This window comes from Coffea arabica, chromosome 5c (genome assembly GCF_036785885.1).
Source record: "Coffea arabica cultivar ET-39 chromosome 5c, Coffea Arabica ET-39 HiFi, whole genome shotgun sequence".
Lineage (NCBI taxonomy): Eukaryota > Viridiplantae > Streptophyta > Magnoliopsida > Gentianales > Rubiaceae > Coffea > Coffea arabica.
The window spans coordinates 39,335,183-39,357,299 of NC_092319.1; the positions used below are offsets into that span (position 1 = coordinate 39,335,183).

The 22,117-nt window shown below is 33.8% G+C and overlaps 1 pseudogene; it reads right to left on the reverse strand.

Moving 5' to 3' along the window:
* Positions 1-14,749: 14,749 nt before the first annotated feature.
* Positions 14,750-22,117, reverse strand: LOC140007735 (putative disease resistance protein At4g10780; annotated as a pseudogene).

The window sequence follows — 22,117 nt, forward strand, 5'->3', positions numbered from 1 at the left end:
TCCTAATGTTTTCTTCCTGGATTCTTCTCTGTTCGTGTAGTTGCCCCCCAATTTTCATATTTGGTTTGCACAAGCGCAAGTTTGCATGGACAGTTGTAGTTCGCTGGCATTTTTGTACCATTGTGCTGCATTTTCTAGGAATTAAGTCAAGAAGAAATCAGAACATTACCTTATTTTCACCTTAAAGTTGAGTTCAGGTGAAATGGGATTTGCACAAGTTTGTGTTCATCCTATGCACTTACTAAAGTATCATTCATTCTAAGTTCGTTTGTTAAGCCCTGATTCATTTCGCTTGTTAAAATCCATAATCACTTTCTGGTTTGATAATCCATGATATACTAGAAGTGCTCCAAAATTGATATTCCATGTTGATTTGGTGGCCCAAGACCTTCTTTTTAATATATATATACACACACACACACACACACACACACACACACACATATTAAAAGCAGGGTAAGGGAAATTTATGAAACTCATTTTAGAGTGGTAAAGAGGTTATTGGCTCTTGAAAAAATAGGCAAGCAGTAAATTCAGAATAAAAAATCACCACACGACTCAGTGATTTAAAGTGTGCATAAACACTAAATAAGAATCTATTGGATTATTAAAAATATAACTGGAAAGCAATACCGGGCCTAAAACATGGTATGGAGGGTTTACGTATGAATGCACATGATATGCGTGAATGGGATTTAAAAAATTGGGTAATTTTAGAAATCTCCCTGAGGTTTTTAATAATTTCATCTTGCTTTTCCCCTAACATACTGAATTGTTGAAAATGACCTCCACTTTCTTGCTATTTTACATGGAAGAAACTTATAATTTGAAAGAGAAAAAAAGGAAAAAAATATATTGGAATAGTTTTCATAACATCCCAAAATAGTTGCCAATTGGAAAAACTTATATTAGTGGACACTTTGAATTTTACTGAAAGTAGTTAATATAAAAGTGAATGCCATGATATGCTCAGAGATGTGAGAGCCTTATATATATATATATATATGAAAAAAGCTGATAGCCTCCGATCTTTGCTCTTTAGGATTTCAACTTTTTAAAAATAGTGGATTGATAATGATGTTAGTGGATTTGTTTTCAAAATTATCCCAAAAATTTAAAATTTAAATTTGAATTTAGTATGAAATATAAATAAAGGTGGGGATAATATTGAAAAAATATATCAAAGTAACTTTTAACTTTAGTAAAATAACAAATATTTAGGGACATTTCAAAATAAAAGTATAACACTTTCAATGGGATTAAAAAAAAATATTTTTTTCAGCTTGTGGTTGACAGTTTATAGTAGTTGTAATAGAGGTAGATTTAGTGGTAGCCGTGAATATAAGAAGATGGTAATGTTGGTTGGTGGCTTTGGTAGTAGAGAGAAGAATGTAAGGGACTTTTTTTCTTTTTAACAAGAAATGTAATTCATGATTTTTATACGGAATTTGTGTTTTTTTTAAAAAGATTTTCTTACTCCAAACAGTAAACACAAGGGAGGCTAGTATAATTTTTAAAATTACAAGGATGCTAGGTGTAATTATTAGAAATCCCAAGGGAGGTGTCTAAAATTAACCCTTAAAAATTCAAAAAGGGCTAATTAGGTCCTAGATAGAACCGGGGAAAAAGATATTCAACAGTTTAAAGCTCATCTCAAATCCCTCAGTCAATTTGCCATTATCTATATTTTATAATGTAAATCTTCCCACTTTGATAACAACAAATCAATGTTTATGTTCTAATTATGTTAATAAAAGGTTTTGCAGGTTTATTAAGCATTTCAAGTTGATCCAATTGACAAAGAGTGACTTAAAATGCATAGGACGCTACTTATGTGAAGATGGCGTAGAGTCGTTACAAAATCAGAAAAAATGAACTGAAAATCTCAGTGTCTGCCGCCCGGAAAAGGTTTTTCAGCCAACCATTTGGATAGCTGCATTACCTTCGGCCATCCAAAAAAGGTAACCAGCAAGCCAAGAAATCTTTGAATTTTTTTCACCAACCTTTTCGGCCACCAATTCAAGTATCGACAGTCCGAAAGATCCTAAAACACAAGCATAATTTTGCTTTTTGGCCGCTGGTTTGGATACTTGCTTAACTATCGGCCGTTTAACACCTTCAAAACTCAGTTCATCACCAGAGTTTTCAGAGGATTTTTCGGATGACTAGTTTCACTTATGATTAACCCAACCCCAAACGGTTACTTTGTATTTTTTTTTGGATTAAATGCAAGATCATTGGAGGGCATTTTGGACTGTTTTTGAAGCTCCTATAAAAGGTTTGAAGGTTGCACTTAATGAATAACTTTGCTTACATTTTTTTTATGTTAGCTAGAGTGATTTGAGTGACAAATATTTAGATTTGTAATATTTGTGAGGTTGTAAAAGTTAGTATTCATCAAAGAGAGTGCGATAAATATATTGTATCAATGTGAGGTTAACTTGTATGAAATGTAAAACCCTGACCAAGATTTTGAAGAGACGCACAGTGAAAAAAAATTTAAGTTTGAGAGCAGGAGAAGACTTGCAAGAAAAAATTGAACCACTATAAAATCTGTTTGAGTCCCTTTCTTTTTCAGTTACTTATTAATCTCCCTGGTTGTGTTTTTCTACTTTCTTTATCTTTACTTGATTTCTGCTATCTTCAAATGTGATCACTTAAGTTGACTTCGCTGGTTAAAAATTGGTTAAATTTGCTATTAATTATTGAGTTTTAGTTTAACCTAATTCATTCCCCTCTTAACTTGTCTATGGGACCTACATGTAATCATCAGTATATCTCTTTTGGATTTTAGCTCTCTGTTTTGTTTGTAGTGCCTTTTGTAGCTTAGGAGGTCCTAACTGGCTTTTTCGCCTCAACATTTCTATCCTCAATAATCAGGTGTCCTGAAGGTTTTTGGTGAATCAAATGGTTAGAAGAATTAATTTCTCCTTGATGAGATCAGTTTAAGGTGTTGAAGAAATTCAAGTCTAGATTTCTGCAGCTTTGAATGGTAGATCTTGTCTTTTTTCAGTTGACATCAATAAGTCCTGGACTAAATGATAAAACACTGTCAGACTTACAAAAAATTTATAAGCCCTTTATAGATAGGTTAAAATTAGCAATTGTCTTTTAGATACCGAACAATTAGTATGGTGATTGCTTCTCTGAAAATGAAAATTCAAAGAATTAACTCTCAACATGGTTGGTCCATCATAAACTAGCTAAAAAGTTCCCATTCTTAATATCAAATTAAAGAACAATACTCAGAATAAAAGATCAAAAAGAACAAAATATTAATTTCTGTTTCAACAAAACTACTGATAGTTAAAATTCATACTTTTATATAAAAGTAAGCTGCTAAATTCTCATCCAGAACATTCAAAAGAAGGAAGAGGAAGAGCAACTAGCCTTCACAGTACTAACAACTTAAAACATGTACTAGGAAGTGATTATCAGACTAGCTACTGTGTTAAAGTGGTATATGCTAACTTTTGTACAATAATGACAGAATCAGATGAGAGAAATATAGTGTTTCTGCCAATGTTGATGATGAGCAGTATACATTACTGATCTTCAGGAATGCTTTCCAAGGCTGGCATCCAATTCTCATTCCTGTCAGCATCAATTGATCCATCTGGAGAAACTCTTGTACTTCTCGATTTGACCATATTCAGCAGCTGTTCAGCACAAGAATGCTTCAATTCCCCATTCAAAATCTGACTCAACTCATTCTGTGTCAAAACAAGCCTAATCCTCACCAGCCCACTTTTTGTTTCTTTACTATCTCCTCCTGCATTGTTAGCATCTTCTTCGCCAAGCCTGAATCTTACCGTCTTTTTGGTCCTGTTTTTGACATTTTTCACTGACTGGACATTGGCTGATCCGCCTGCTGAAGTCTTGTCTACTTTCTTTGCTTCTCTTGGTTGCTCAGTTTTCTGATCTTCTTCTTTTCTAGTGATGCAATTTCCCATGTTGTAATAGTAGAGTTGGACAAAGCAGAACTGTTATTCGATTTTTGAAAGAAACTGAAGGAGAGGGAGGGAGGCAAGAACTCTGGGATGATATATAAACAGATCAAGGAAGAAGAAGCACATGAGTTTTCCGGTTATTTAGCCGAGTATTGAGCAGGAGAAAAAGAGAGATTATGCATGTATTTGCTGATGCAATGGAAGACCACAACCATCAAACTATATAATATGGTTTTCTATAGCAAAACAGTTGTGCAATGATGGAAATGAATATTTAACTCTAGGTCAATTAATTGCTTTTGTTATCATCTTTATGATTACTGGCTGGTCAACCAAATGTATGAAGAGAGAAATGTGATTAGGTTTATTTATATACAGGAAAGATCCCAGTTTACAGTTTTCATATTTCAACTCTCAATTATGACACATTGAGTACTTCATTATTTTTTGTTCATTCTAATTTCTAATGTATTGTCTTGTATCTTAATTTTTTGTAAGAAAAAAACATAAGATTTTATTGTCATCTATGACTTGCATATTTAGCAACTTTTGTTGTCTTCAAAAAGTATCTTAATTTCAATAGTATAAGGGACTAAATGGTTCGATATTGGCAAGGAACTAGAATGGAACCAGATATCAATTTTGCCTATTTGAAAACCTTAGTCCCTAATGTAAAAAGAGCAAAAGGTACCCGAAAATAAAAATTATGTCCATACATCTGGCAGTTGATCAATGGCATCTTAACTGCATATTTGGTAGAGGAATATGAACTAGATTTCGGTTATAAGCCAGTACGAATTTAGTTCAGCTTAAACACTACAAAAACAAACAAAGATTAAGTTGAGAATCTCACAAGCAGCCAGGCTTTGGTAGGAATGTTGCTTTATGATGCAATCGATTTTTTCTCCAAAGTTTTGGTTGATGGAGTCGGCGACTCTACTCCACCAAAGGATTCTCACTTTCAAGAGTATTAGTCCCATTTTTTTTTCTAGTAGTTTTTTTTTTTTTTTTGGCATTTGAGCAGCTTGATCAACACGAGCTACATTCGATCACCGTATATAAGCAATTGGATATAATGTGCTGAAAGGAAGAATTTGAATTCGTGTAGGTTCTGGAGTTAATTGTCCAAAATAGGTTTACTTCTTCATAAAGTTAGTCAAGAGAAAAAAAAATAGTTTGTTTGGTCCTTAAATTTTGAAATTTTTTTTGGTGTAGAGACGTGGATCAACTTATTCAATTTTTAAGGAACCCTATTGGAAACGTCAAAATTTTAAAGATTCATATACCTTTTCAAAATAACAATAATACTAATAATAGTAAAATCCAAACACCCAAATTAAATTTTCTCAACATAATAATTTGGAAATTGGATTTCAAATGAGTCCTTTGGTTTTGAACATCTACATCCTTCCCTTTTCAAGTAAGTTTGTTAGAAGACCTTCATTTCTTCTAAAAAGCACAGGCCATAAAATAATATGTGAAGAAAGACAATGGTTCATTGGGCTTGTTATCGGCAGATTATTTTATCTGATTATAAATTTTGATTTTAGATAATTAGTTTTTGTTACTTTCTCATTTGTTTCTGTATTCAGATTATAGATATTTTTAATGATCAAAAAGTTAAAATTCACAATCAGTCAAAGAGTAGATTTTATTTATTCTTAATATTTTTTATAATTACTTTCGATAATTAGATTTTTTGCAAATTTAAAGCAAATGAGGACAAGGCCATTGTCTTGAAGACAGTAGACATGGACATTAGCTTAATAACCATGAGGTTTAATCTCAAGCTCACCCTTTTACGAAGTTTAGAATCCACTTTGAATCGAAAAAAAAAAAAAAAAGAAAGAGACTCTAGTTGGTTAAAAATCTTGTATTATGTAGTACCTATTAATGTCAAACGGACAAAAAAATTTCACGGCACGCCTTGTCCTCACCTATTAACTTCCATATCTTAATTTTATTGTAGTTACAACAAAAAGCGTAAGTGTTTGTTAATAGAAATAAAAAAAAATGAAAAAAATTCGCGACAAATATTGGATAGCTCGAGCTTATGGCCTCCAAAATTTTTAATCAAAACAACTGTACTAGGAAATTTCCAATGAAACACTGATTTTCTCTCCCCATTTGTCCTCCCAAAAAAAAAAAAAAAATCAAGGCGGTGCTTAATTTGAATTAGTTTTCCATCTAGAAGACCTTGAAGAAATCAATTCAATTCCAAGAACAAAACAACACGTATACAATTGGCCGCCGCCCAACGGGCACAGGCGGTGGCAGGGCCATTTCTTGCATGTGAGGGATTATAAAACTCAGGCAACAACTTTGAAATCATACAACGTATGAGGTTCCATAATTTGAGGGTTGTTAGAATATGTTGGCATTTGCCGCGTAAAACTGATTTTCTCCTTCTGCATCTTCACATGGGGTTTGGTACTAATGTCATTTTTCATAGTTTCTTAAGAAACCTTGGAAGTCTCTTGCATGTGAAGATGACTAATTAATTGTAGCCTATACTTTTCTACTTCTTAGCTTCTGAAAGTAAAACTTGATATAATCATTAATCAGCAAAGTCTTAAAGTGATATAATTTGTTGTACTGATAAAATCTTTGTTGCTGTCTTTTTTTTTTTTTTTTTTATGTGTAATTTAGGGTTTTGGACATGGTGTTAGATTCCTTCGTTGCAGCCAACATCTATGTCAAAAGAAAGATGTAATCCGCAATCATTGTAGATATTAAAGGAGATTATATGTATCAACATTATGCATGGTAAAACAAGAATTAATGTAGTATCAAAACTATATAGATACAAAACCATAATTTGGTGCGGTGTAAATCTTCTATGCTCGTTTTGCTTTTGTTTCATCTTTTCGTTTTGAATTTTGTCAAAATGAAGATTTAATTAACTTGGTCATAATTCCATGAAATCTTAACTTTTGGACTTTTAGTCATTTATTGGTATGGCGGTGGTTGTAATTCTTAGACTGAGCTTGATTTTGGGGATTAAAGTTTTCAGATTTCTAATTGAAGTTGCTATTAGTCATAATATCCTATTCAAGGCAGGCCTCCAGCGGGATTTCAACAACTTAGTGGACTAAGTATTATGTATCCTTATTTCCTAGTATATAACAAATTATCTTAGTGTTAGACACATAAAACAAGTTAGGGTTGGATTATACCTTTAATCCTCTAATTTTCGAGACATTTTTTCGACTTCAAGTATTTCGTACTCTTGCTACTTTATAATTTATTCGACATGGTGCAGCAACAATAATTTGGGAACTGAGAAGTACTGCTTAAATAGTTCTCATTATATAAGGAACTATCTAGGATCTATAATGATCCATGCCATATATGTTAAGATTGTTTTGTTTTCCTTCTTAAATCACTCATTACAATCTTGTTCTCTAATTTAAATTGGAGATAGTAAAAAGAGGAACAATAAAAAAGTTAAACAAAAAGTACACGGTTTTGGGGGATTTTTTTGGGGAGAAGGGGAGGGGGGAAGGAAAAATGAAAAAGTTGGTTTTAAATGTTTTTCTGGTTGTCATTACTTAGAATTAATTATCAGACAATCAATTTCATAATAAACAATCGATGCATTTCTTGACATACTATAATAGCAAAATAAAAGTGAGATAGGGCATCGATAAAATTAGTGATTGAAGATGAAGATTCTAAAATCCTATACCCTTGTTTGGAATTGTTTTCTTAAATTCGGTGCCTAGAAATTTAAATTCCAATTCATTTGAGGATGTGGATTTTCATAGAACCATGGAGTTTTCACTAAAGGAAATGATTAGGCAAACACAAACTTTAATTATTAAATTGTTGGTGCAATTAATTTTTTTATATTGTAAGGTAGAGACACAAGAAGACTGAAAATATGACCAATCATTTCTAATCTAATAATCTTTCACAATGTTTATCTACACTAGTGTTCAAGACACACACAAGAATGTGTGTATAACTAATAAAAGAAATTTGTGCCAAATTTTTTTGATAATTTTTTAAATCATTTTCACGAGATTTAGTTTTATGTTATAATAGTAAATATGTAGAAAATTCACCGAAATAAAATGTATAAACAAATAATTATTTAGTATAATCCATAACCATAATAGATAGTTGCTAATAAAAAATATGATTTATTAAATAAGTTGAAAAATAAAATAATAAGAAATACATATTAATTGGAAGACATTAATGTTATATTGGAAGTTGAAAGTGAGTAGTTTTTCAAGACAGCTTAAGAAGAACATAAGTAGTCTGTTCCTCCTAAAGGAGAGACAATCAATATCAAAGATGAGGGATCTTCTTGGAAGAGATTGGATGCTGTTCAAGCTAGAGCTTGCATGGAAATCTTCAAGGACAATGGCTCTTGTTGCACAAGTCTTGTACATTACTTCGTTCAACCAGCAATATTGTTCATTTGATTGTTCTCTTTGTCTGGGATCATATAAGATGACAGTTACATGGAAATACTTTAGTATTCTCATGAAATTCTTACTTGGTAGGATCAGGAATGGGTATAGTTACTTGGTAATACAAAAAAAAAAAAGTAACCAAAATATATAAATGGATTATAAATGGATAATTGATTTTTATATAATCCATTTAGATCCATCCATTTAGATCCATCCATTAAATGGATCTAAATGGATTGGATAAATTTCATCCATCATCCATTAAGTCAAAACCAATTATGAACCATTTATCCATATTGCCACCTCTAAGTGAAACCAAAAAGTTTGTATCAACCCCTCACTCTCCCTTTATATGCAATATAGACATAGTTTAAATAAATTAACAAAAACAATTTTTAAGTTAACTTTTCTTCCTTAATCTTTCCTCTGAAAAAAAAAACTTTCATCCTTAATTATTCAAGAGAACCTCCAAAGCTGTATAAGTGGGAAATGCGAGTGGGGGAAGATTTGGCACTCAACGCAAAATGGCATCTCATGGTGGGTAGATAGTCCTCCTACCACAAAACTCTCTTTGGGCCCTTGGGGCCGACCTATTTGTTTTATTATTTCACACATTCATAAAAGGTTCTGAAATCTAGCAAGTGGTCAAAACCTTACAAGCCCAAGTTTTATTATACTTGTGGATTGTGACTCCCAAGTTTTTTGCAGCTAGGCCAGCGAACTTAGTACGCTCCTTTAAGCAAAAGGGTTCCTGCTGTTTGACGGAACTCGAAAGTTGAAAGCTAAGGTTAAGGCTAGTTTGAGAGTCGAGCAGAGAAATGTACAGATATAAATAAGGATTTATATTTTATATATTGATAGTATATACACTTTCATCATTAGATGTATGATACATAATTCGAATGTAAATTTGAAATTCAAAATTTGCATATGTATCGTACATCCAACCGTTATAATTTCATACACTGTCAGTGTATATAAGATTTAACTTATAAATAATAGATTAATCTTTTATACACAGATAGTCTGTATAGTGTTGGTTTTGGATAAATGAGAATTATGCAAAATTTGAATTCAAAAATTAACGGTGATAGTGTATACACTGTCATAATATACATTGTCATAATATATAAGATTTACTCATAAATAATTACGGGTTTTTTTAACGGGTATCCCATGATACTCTTGTTAGACTAACGTTATATCTAATTTAATATGTGAATACAAATTCACATTTATTGTACCTATTAATGGGACACTTTACCAAATTAATTACATTTTTGCCAAAATTAACACTTGAGGCACCTCTTAATGGGGCACCCGTTAATTATACCCAAAAATTAATTAGAGGGAAAAAGAAAAAGGAACCAATTTTTAGTGCATGACCTCTTTGTCTTGTTTGGTAATATAAGACAAAATATATGATGACGTTTTATTTATTTGTATCCATAATTTTTCCCTTTACTACTTAGAGAGTAGTTTGGGCGCTAGATTCACCATCTCACTTTCTATTACAATGTTTATCTAATTATTTTATCATGTAATTTTACGTACAACACTTTGTGAATGAACCGTGTAGTATATTCACATGTCACGGGGAAAAAGAATAGAGAATGAAACAGAAATTAGCACAGAAAGTAGGATAAAGAGTCTAGCGCAGGGGTGGAGGGAAGGGGGGGCCCAGGGGGGGCAACCGCCCCCACTCCAATTGTTAAAAAAAAAATTCTACGTAAAAAAATTTTTATTATATTGTTTTGCCCCCCCCAAAATATTGATAAAAATTTTCACTTTGCCCCCCTCCAATTGTTATAAAAAAAATTTCTAAGTAAGAAAATTTTTATTATATTGTTTTGCCCCCCCTCCCCAAAATATTGATAAAAAATTTCACTTTGCCCCCTCTCAAGGACCCAAACAATAATGTTTGAAAGTTATTTGGACTTGGTCCAAATAACAGAGACTCGCCCCCCTAATTGTAATTCCTAACTTCGCCACTGGTCTAGCGTCTATAAATTGGCATCTTTATCTCACTGTTTTGTCGTGTAATTTAACATGCAACACTTTGTGTTTTGTGAATTAACCATTGTATCATGTTCACAGGTCGTTGGAAAAAAAAAATAGAGGGTGGAACATAAATTGGCATAGAATGTGGAATAGAGGGTAAAGTTTAAGGAATTGGCATTATTAAATCTTTGTGTGCCACTTATATTTGACTTATGGTTCTTCTCTCAAACTTCGGAGAGAAAATTATTATTAGCTCTCAATCATTTTAAGTTACCTCAATTTTCTAAGTGCCCAGTTGAAAGAAAGGCATATGCCTCCTCCAAAGTCGTAAGCGAGCTATAAGAAAAGCCATTTAACGGCAGGCTTAGTATTGCTGCCCTCGTTTGTTGAAAAAAAAAAAAAAAAAGTATTGCTGCCCCACAAAAGGCGTATCCATGCAACGTAAGAACCCAGAACTTAAGACCACGCCTTCAGTACTTGGGTTTTCCCCTCATAAAAGTTGCTAACTTTTTCAATCTTTCACTTAGACCTTATTTGATAATCTAATTCAACGCTTAAATTTAATGGATTCAAATTTTAACATGTTCAGACCTGTTTAATAATAAAAAATAGAACATCTGAATTAATTAAATAACACTGAATTTTTTAGGCCAAATTTGGTTCAAAATATAAATGATAAGCTGTTCATTTATCACTTAATGTGATATAAACTCAAATGTATCAAATTTACTACTTAACAATTTAGTAACTTAACGGATTCAGAATTCAGAATTTAGATTTCAATTTTATCAAATGCATCTTTAATTAAGTATAATTCCAATCTGTGCCATTCTAGCACCCTCATTTCACTTGAAAAGTTGAGTTTCTGTAATTTTTATATTTATTGGTAGACAAATTATTGTTGACTTTTTTTTCTATATCAAGTCATCAAATCTTTAAGAGTAAAAAAAGAAAAAGAATAAAGGACGTCGAGAACTAAAACACAAGCAAACCTTCTTTTCTTTTGAGGGTGGGTCCAATTACAAGCAATCATCTGATTTTGCGCAACCCAAACATGAAGACAATGTTAACCACTGTGCTTAGCTCAATGGGCTTCAAATTCTCTGTTCCCAAATAGTCTCTGTCCCCTATGCCCCTTCTTTGTATAGCTGCCACGTGTCCCTAGTCTTTTGTTAACCTAAACTCAAATAAATCGATAATAATCGGTTTATAAATTTTGTTAACCCAAACTCAAACAAACCGATAATAGTCGATTCTATGTCCCATCTGTCCTTTATTTGTACAGCTGCCACGTGTCCCTAGCCTTTTGTTAACCCAAAATCAAATAAATCGATAATAATCGGTTTACAAGTTTTGTTAACCCAAACTCAAACAAACCGATAATAGTCGATTGACAGGTTTACTCAAAGGCTGATTTTACAGATAACTCAAAACTATTAAGTAATTAATTTTAAATCATCGCACTTACATAATTATGAGATGTAAAAAAATTAGAAAGAGCTAAATAAGTTGATATAAACACACATATGGGGTAGGGTTTAAGAAAAAGATGACTTGGGATAAAAAATAAAGAAGAGTTTTAGTTGATTTTTATGTTTATGATCAACAAGACTCTTTTTTGTTAAAAAGAAAATAAAAAAAAAGTTTTGAGTTATCGGATTGTTTGAGTTTGGATTAACAAAACTTGTAAATCGATTATTATCAATTTATTTGAGTTTGAGTTAACAAAAAACTAGGGACACGTGGCAGCTATACAAATAAGGGGCAAAGGGGATAGAGACTATTTTGGGGACAGAGGATTTGAAGCCCGTAAAAAAGGGTCTAAGTCCATTTGAGCCGAAAAAGTCGAAAAAAACAAAAAACCGAAAGAAACTTTGTCCCAATGGGTACCCGTTTATTGCTCAAATATTCCCATTAGTTGTTTGAGATAATCCCATTTAAGGCCCAATTAATCCCCAATCTGTTAGAGTCTATCCTGCACAAAATCCCTTGGAACATGGACAGGCCATTGGACTTGAAGTCATTTGCCATCTTTAGTTGAAACCATCAAATGGGTGGAAAATATTACAAAACTTATTGTATTTCACAATTGAAGGGGGAAAATTACCACCAAACTAAACTACAATTTGAATAAAAAAATCATATCCCTAAGACAGAATTTGGAATCCTATAGTTCACCTTTCATACAACCTATCAAATGTGTAAATTAAAATGTAAAATTCTATGAGCCATTTTTCGTTTTTATTACAGAAAAAGTCCAATTCTACAACATGGAACTTGTACTTGCGATTATACTAACCTCACTTAAATATTTCTTGGCAAGAATGAAAGGTTTAACCATCAAATAAATGTTCTTTTTAAAGAAACTTGGTGCATTATAAGTTCAGATTGATACACAGAATTAAGACTCAACATCTTTTTTTTGAGCCCTTGAGTTTATGTGACAATGTTCACCTTTGGTTTCTCTTGCTTGTTGCCCCAAGCATTGGTTTATCATTCCTTTCATTTTCTCCAAAATTAGTTATTGGTTTCTCTTGAAGTTCTTTGACTTTTGTTGTTTCATTGTTTCGCATATGAATTGAACTTTTATCTGGAGAATTATGCAGCTAAATTGGGAAAACACTTCAAGGACAGAAACCAAAAAAGGAGAAAAAAAAAAGCTGATAACTAGTGCCGGTTACCTTGAAATGCTGGAAAACCAAAAAGCTTTTACCAAAGAAGTTGTTGAGACTAATGATGAGCTTCCAAACCAGGAAATTCCTTGAAACTTTCCCCTTTTTTCTGCTTCAACTTTGTGGGCTGGTATTGATTAACATTGCAAGTAGAGACATGAATGAATGAGGAAGCAGTCAAATTAGTGAGAGCGGATAAAAATTGAGAATTTGGCTTAGGTTCCAACGTCCAGAGACGTGGACGTGCGAGAAAAATGACAGGGAGATTATGATATACATGTACAATTTCAAGGGGAAAAGTCGGTGAAATTTTTTAAACATACATTTCCTTTGTGTCCTTTCTGGCCTAGCCTTTCTCTATATGGCATCATCAGCCATGACTTGCTGAAGTATAAGATCAGCAAAGAAAATTTATAGATATTAAATCAAGAGAAAAGAAAACAAAAAATCAAAAGTCAGCTTTCAAAATTTTCTATAAACTTATCTGTGACTTAAATAAGGCAAGAATCAGACTAGTCCAAGAGCATAATCGAAATCAAAACTGAACTGGTGTTTACCTTAGAGCTATGGTCAAGTAAAAGAGTAACTTTGGGTGATAATCACTTTTGATATGGTTATGTTCTGAAAACCTGCCATGTGGATGTCCGAATAAGAGAAATACCTCATCATATTTTTTTTGGGTATATCTAAAACACTGGTTAAAATATAATTTAGGTGTTATATTATTGAAAATATAAAATCAATTAGGGAAAATAAATAAATACAAGCGAGAGTAGGTAAGATTAAATAGGAAAAATATGTAGATACAAGAGATGATAAGTTAGGTAAATTTTATGTATGTTAACCAGTATCCATTGGTTAACACTAGTTAGGAAAATCCTTTTTTTTTTTTTCACAAATTCGAATGATGTATATTATGATTTTGGAAAAGTTGAGTTTAGGAAATTTTATAGTTTGATTGAATTTCCTCATACACATATGAAAAGTCATTGTGTAGGAAAATTTCAACTTTAATTAATTTTCTTTCTTCATGGCCCTCCCTTCAATCCTCTCGATCTGCAAGAATTGTTCAAGAATTCCGGTGCGCTCCATTGACAATTTTGTTCAAGAATTGTGCAAGTTCTGACATAATTTTTTTACAAATTAATGATAGCAGTTTAATTTACAGTTCAATGCAACAATTCTTCTAACTTAGATTAGTTTAGAGAGACGGAGAAACGAAAGTTTTGTAATTTACACTTGGAGCACATGATGCAGAAAAACATAGTAAGTAATTTTGGCAACTAGTGGCCATCTCGGAGGACTTTTGAAAAATTTTTGAAAAATAATATTCTTCTCTATGCGTTTCGTTGGCTATTCTTAATTAGTTGATTGAGATTGACATTCTATCATACTGATTATTGTAGGAAGTATTTAAGGTGAAATTGGAGCATTAAAAGTTACATTAAAGAAAAGTTAGTGCTTATTCATTAAAATTTTGCTACATCATTACTCCACATCATGATCCTACATACTGTTAACTAAGACGCCGAAAAAAAAAAGAGAAAAATTTAGCGTGTAATTTTGAAATGTTAATTGAGCAATAGAGGCTCACATGTTAATGCAGGTTTTGGCTGCCTGATCTTGCATCTTTCTCACATGAACCTTTCCAGAAATTGTTTACTATAACAAATTCCTACATCATTGTTAATTGGACAAGGAGAGGACAAGGAGAATGTATTTGGCAGATACCTGACAAAAGCAGTTTTCGTACCCTTTTTTTCAATAACTCAACAGAACGGTTGACTACATCAAATTTGAGTACCATCCCGTATTCCCTGACCTGCCATTTTGGCACTTGCATTTTTTCAGAGCATAATGGAAATGTATCAAGGAATAGTCACAAAAATCTGTATCACTGCTCCAGTTACAATCAAGTATAGAAAAAACATCATCTAGGTAGGAATAGAAAGCTACACATGATGAAAAACAGCAACTGTAATACAGCTAAGGAAGAAGTATGTACTGAAATGAAATTTGGCGCTGGTGGACAAGGCTTCAATTAACACTTGTTTTTGCAACATCACCTCTCTTGCAGCAGCAGTTTTGTGGCTACCTGAGAAACAACACTTGATTAGTATAGTTAGAAACAAAAAGCAAACTCATCCATGATACTAACGCAAGTACGATCATGGAAATTACATTACATTGTAATTCTACTTCCTTCCTTCCAACTTATTGTGGCTCTCAATATGAAATTTGGAATTTAAACATTTGCAAACATATACACCCTGTAACTTATGTACAAAGCATCTTCAGAGAAGGGGAAAACAAGACAACTTTCAACAGCAAGAAATGAAAAAAATGAAAAAAAACATAGAGATCAGCTCATTTTTTATGGAATAAATTAATAAAGACACTAAATTCAGAAACAAACAAGGAGGAGGAAAGAGATAGAAAACAAAATATTTAAATTTATAGAAATAAGAAAAAATTAAAAAATATTATAAAGCTGTATGCAGCAGATTGTATGGATGAATATAAGAAATGGCGCAGTTCGTAGTTCAGCATTATAGGGAAGGTAGTCAGCAGAAGAAAACTTGAGCCTCACTAGAAATAGGAGAAAGATAGAGAACATGCAATAGCTTAAAATAAAGAAAGAAAATGACATAAAGAAATTTATAACGACGTTGAACTCAAAAATAAATAAGAAAGAAAGAGAAACTAATGTACTTAAATCTATTTTCCCATCAGAACAACTCAAAAGGTGTTAGCAGTTCCGCACCTCAAGATAGTTAAAAAAAAAACCTTGAGCTCAATACGGAAAGTATTAATATTGATTCCTACACAATAGCAAATTCTATGCTAGTGGAGAAGTAGATCATTTTGGGGGGAAAAAAAACCTCAAAGAAAGGGGAGAAAACACGTACATGAGAACCAGTTAGGATTTTGATCAAACAAGTGGTCTTCGCCAAGCCCACCGATCTATGGTAAAAAATGGGCCGAGGGCTTTTTTGGCACACAGATTGTCCCACTCTAATGATTCCCACCATTCTTTATCTCCCCTGATTTTACGAAGAGTGCTAGGAAGAGATGGTGGTCCGTCGATGGTGGAAAGAAACGAAGGCAGCTTCTTTATATTTGGACAATTAAATATTGCAATCTCCTCAATTGATTCGTAGATCATGGCTGCCTTGCAAATGTTCTTCAGTTGTGGCAGCTTATCCAGACTCAACTTCCTTAATTTCGGAAGGATGACATTGGCGGTGGCTCTTTCACTTGAAGTGAATTGGATGCCTTCTCCTCCTCCTTGTCCTACTCCTTTGCCATCTGCTGCTATCTCCTCCAGTCCTTCACAATTGTCAACGTGTAAATCTCTAAGATTTTGAAGGCTCTGCAGCAACTGCACTGTGAATAGCTGCTTCATGTTGTGACATCCAGAAATCCTCAATTCTCTGAGGGAAGAAAAGGTGCCAGCTGGAAGCAAATATGGTGGTCCGTCGATGGTGGAAAGAAACGAAGGCAGCCTCTTTAAATTTGGACAATTAAATATTACGATAACCTCAATTGATTTGTAGATCATGGCTGCCTTGCAAATGCTCTTCAGTTGTGGCAGGTTATCCAGACGCAACAGCCTTAATTTTGGAAGGATGACAGTGGCGGTGGCTCCTTCACTTGAAGTCAATTGGGTGCCTTCTCCTCCTCCTTGTCCTACTCCACTACCATCTGCTGCTATCTCCTCCAGTCCTTCACAATTGCCAACGTGTAAAACTCTAAGATTTTGAAGGCTCTGCAGCAACTGCACTGTGAATAGCTGCTTCATGTCATGACATCCATCAATCCAGAATATTTTAAGGGAGGAAAAGGTGCCAGCTGGAAGCAAATATGATGGTTCTGATTCTCCGTAAAAAAGACCAACCAGATCTGGCAACTTTGTGAGGCGTATCTGTTTAAGATCACGGAGTGGACTGAAAGACGAGCCTTCCCGCTGATCACGTGGAGAAGCAGAGGACAATTGCCAGAGGAACTCTATTCCAACCGAATCCGTAATTTCCAATTTAGATAAGTGGCTTAAATTTATAAAATTCTTAAAAACATCTGACAAGCACCTAATGCCCATGCCCTCACAATCCTCGATTCTCAGACGTTTCATATCATCTGGCAGATTGTTCGATCCTCTACCAAGCTTACACTGATGGAAATGCAATTGTTGCCGGTCCTCATAATGATCCAATTTATAAAACGGACCCTCAGTTGAGATGTCATTGATATAAACAGTATAGTATTTTGGCCACCGAGTAATTTTATAGAAGTTCGTTAAAGACAAATATCCTGTATAACTTTCTAATTGGTTCAACACTGACTCATTAACTTGTACTCTACCATAGGGTGGCAATAATAGCCGTTGAAGACGGTGCAATTGGGAAAATGTCCCTTTTGGTATTATCTTTCGTCTTACAGCCCAACACTCACGCAAGTTAAGACTTTCGAGGTTGACCAGTGACTCCCAGCCTTCAGGTAAATCCTCAATCTCAGTTCTGGATAGATCCAAATCCCTCAATTGCTTGAGCTTTCCCAGTGGTGGCACAAATCGGAGGCCTCCACAACCCTCCAAAATCAGAGCAGTGAGATTCACCAAGTCTGAAACAAAATTAGGCAGTTCTGTTATATTGTAGCACTGAGATAGATTCAAAACTTTTAAGTCCACACATGTGCCGAAAGAATGAATCTGGGATTTCTTTTATGGAAACCCGAGAAAGAAGCAAGGTTGAGAGCTTAGGACAATTTGGTGACCAGGCTGGTGGAATTTCTATTTTTATATATTGAAATCTATCTGAATAGAAGGAGACTGCATGGAGATCTTGTGTCCACTTTTCTTGTTCCAGTGTTGTTACTTTTGAATCTTCCTGTCCTAAGCTTTTCACCAAGAATCGCGGTACATCATCTCTGCTGCACTCTGGTTTGGAGTTTCCATGCGTTGTGATCCTTAATGCCATGTCTCTGACCAAATCATGCATCTTCACACAGTCATCCCCTTCGGAATCGTTAGTTTCTTCCAGCAAGCAAACTTTTATCAGTTTGTTTAATATCGTTTGACCTTGATCAAATTCTTTTGACCTTGAGCCCCGTTTTGACATCAGCTCTGCCCCAATAAACAGGTCTATTAGTTCCTCTCTTCTTATTTTCCGATCTTCCGGATAAAGACAGCAATACAAGAAGCAATTCCTTTCATATTTATCCAGGCGATTGAAACTCCATTCCAGGATGCGAAACACCTTTTCTTCCATCTTAACGTTCCCTACTGAACATGCTTTCAAGTCTTCCAATGCATTTCTCCACTCACAGATGTCTCTCACACCTCTCATGCTCCCAGCCACTACGACAATACCAAGAGGCAAACCACCACACCTTTCCGTGATGGACTTGGCAGTATCTTTCAAATCTCCATCAAGCACGGTCTCGCTGCCAAGTGTACGCTCGAACAAACCCCAAGCTTCCTCTGTGTCCAAAGTTTTCAACTCAAATTTGCTTTGGCATCGCATGCGGTTGCACACTTCTAATGAGCGTGTAGTCAAAATCAGTCTGCAATTTCTTGCATCAATCCCTAAGCTGTTTAAACGAAATTCTTCCCAAACATCATCCAATATGAGCACTACCATTTCCTCCATTTTCTCGAATGTGTCACCCAACTTACGTGCCCTCACTTTTTCATCATCCTCGTGTGACAGATCAAGCCCTAAGCGTTTAGCAACGTCACCTTGCAGCCTTTTGATGGTAAACTCTTGGGAGACAGAAACCCAATAAACCCTTAAGGATTGAGTATTCTTAAGGAGGTGATTATGGATGTGTTCCGCCAAAGTAGTCTTACCCACGCCACCCATCCCCCAGATCCCAATCCTTAAGATCTCATTGGTGTCCAACCACGCCGTGATTGTTTTCAGACCTTTGCGAAACATTTCTCCAAATAATTCTGTTATCTCTCGCGGCTCACCTCTGCTCTCAGAAGCCTCAAGGCAAAGCTCACCAAAATGATCACTATCACTTTGCCCCATCAGTTGCTCTACAATCTCGTCCATTTTCTCCACTCTTTTCCCACTGCTAATTGCATTTTCTAGAAATCCACCCTCTTGTATGCTCGTTTTCAATGCAACGAATTCATTCTCTATTTTGGCTACCTCATCAAACCAATTCTCAACCTCCCTTTTCCTTTTCTTAGTACCTGATCTTTCTGCAACTTTCACTTTCGACTCGAAGTCAATTTTCCTGTTGCGTAATCTTTGCAACTTCGTTTCGAGCGACCTTAGATTATCAACCAAATAGAAATACTTACTTCCTCTGTCGAATGCCAAATTCCCAAGTGCCTCCATTAATTTTCCAGTGAGCTCCATTACCTATCAATTGACAAGAAAATCTCTAAAAATTCAGTTATCAACCAATTAAAGACCTCATAGAATTCAAGAATATATCAAACTTGGTCTGCACGTTGCTTAATAAAGTTCATAACACAATATTTATGCAACTATAAGCTCATCTATGATTCTTCCCATTGGCAAAAATACAATATTTACTACAATATGTGGAGAAATATCAATGTGGAGTAAATTGCATGAAAACCCACTTCATTAGTGTTTCAAATAGATTACTAAGGTAGTTTGTTTTTCTTTTCTATCGATTTTTAAGTAAAATCAAATAGACACGTACATATATTTATGCTATTCGTATTATTAAGCAAAATCAAATAGACATATACATGTGTTTAAAAAAATGTATTCACACACATAATTAGTGAGAAATGAAAAATTCATTTTTTGAAATGTGAGGGATAGAGAAATTCATTTTGTGAAATGTGAGGGATAAAAAAAATCATTTTATAAAATGTGAGGGACGAAAAAATTTATTTTATAAAATGTGGAGGACTATAGATCAGATTATGTAAAATATAATTTGACAACTTTACCCTTCAAAAATGATCACGTGCCTTGCACATGATGGATTCCGGCCAAAAAATGATCGGAAACCTAGTTAGGGACTAAATTTGTCCGATGTGAATTTGTAAGGGATATAAAATTACACTTTTAAAAGTGAGGGATGAAAAAAGTTATTTTACAAAATGTGAAGGACGTTTTGGACGATTTTTCCTAATTTTAATTTTGAGTACATCAAATTAAAGATCTAAACGAAATAGGTAATAGGAGCTGTACTCTAAAAAATGACAGGATAAAAATGGCTCAAACACTTTTTTTTCTCCAAAAAAAGAAGAAGAAGAAAATGTCTCAAAACATCCTACTTAGATAAAAATATGTCAACAATTTTGCTTTTTCTTTTTTTTTTTTTTTGCTTTTTTGAAAAAAAATTGAAAGGAAGGATGCTACAGTACTACAGTAGACTACTCTCCTCATTTCATACGCACATAAAACTCATAACGTGCTCTAAAACATTTAATTTGGTAGAAAGAAGTAGTCCAATTATGCTGATTCAATTATGCATTTTAGTAAATGAAACTGATATGCAACTTTTTTTTATAACAAAAAAATTGATATGCATCTGGTGTAAGAAAATTTTTATAAAAATTCAAGATTTTATGCAAAAGCTTATAAATTATAAGATTAAGGCCAAAATCCGAATATGTTTCCACACTCAACAGGATCAATTTACTCCTATAGATCCATCCTGTCCCCGGATCTAGTTTTGGTAGTATTAGTTAGGTCCAGGTTTGGATCATCTCATTCTGTCCTTTGTTACAAATTCTTGCCAAGAACTGTCGATTGTGTAAAAAGCTTGAACAAAGCACTCCGTGTGTTGAAAGAAGAACAAGTGACCAAGATGTTTGGCCCTCACAAATCTAACCATAACATGATGAAATGAGAAACAACTACAAAAATTTACAGTTTCAAGATCAAGTTTGATATTATTGTACCTTGAAATCAAGACAAGTTTTCTTGAAAACTTGAAGAAGTTGAGAACCGCTAGATCCTGTCAAAAAACAAAATGTTGTATTTTAGTTCGGTCTCGCTTTCGGGACTATAATAGTTGAGTTTTGATGAATGAATTATAATTGAATCAAGATGTTGGTGCCAAGCAAAGCTATCAGTATAACATGGTGAAATAAGAGAAGAACTCCAACAGTTACTAAATTCCCACGGATATGATCTCATTATACCTGAAACTGACTAGAAAACTTGAGGAAGCTAAAAACCTTGAGACTCTGCCAAGATTAGGTGTTATGATTGTTGAGTGTTGAGGAACGGATGGTATAAGTTGAACTAACAGCAGAGCAGACCACCAATGGCCCTCGTGAAGGAAGTTCCGGGAGTGTCCAAGGAAAGCTAGTGGAATTGTATTTGATCAAATACCTCGACTATCAACCAATTTGTCTTTGCCTACCTTGCAAAGCATGAGATGCAACTCTGGCTACAAGTTAGGAATCCAAACGATTACACTTATAGATATATCCAAAGAATTGCACATATTTTTAAATCCAAAAAGTATATTGCAAAACTCTTGAGAGTTGCATCTACTTAAATACCCTTGATTCCCATGGTATGTATATGTGTATTTATCCTTTTGCTTATACCATAAAATTGACACCAAAACTTGGATTTTGACTTAGATTCAACAAGATCTAATTGTATGGATCCCAAAAAAAAAAATTGATGATTGGGAAGATTGAATTAATACATTCACACAGAAGAATATGTTTGGGCTAATATATAAATATAAATAAATAAATACACACACACACACACACACACACACACATATATATATATATATATCATTACGGCCTAGATCCAGCCCACATACAGGCTCTGTTCACATTTTATCTTCTCCAAAAGTTAATAAGAATTTGCAACTATGATAAAATTCAATTTTCTTGCCCAAAAATTCAATTTGCAACTATGATAAAAATCCATGTTGAAACAAAAGGAAGTAATCTGTGATTTTTATGCCTCGAAAAGCCATATATAATTAACATGAAGGCAGTGAGAAAAAACTTCAATATTAAGATGGAGTATGATATCCTTTTACCTTACAATCTTGGACAACCAAAATTTTCGGGCCAAGTTATCTTGAAGACGCTGAGACCCTG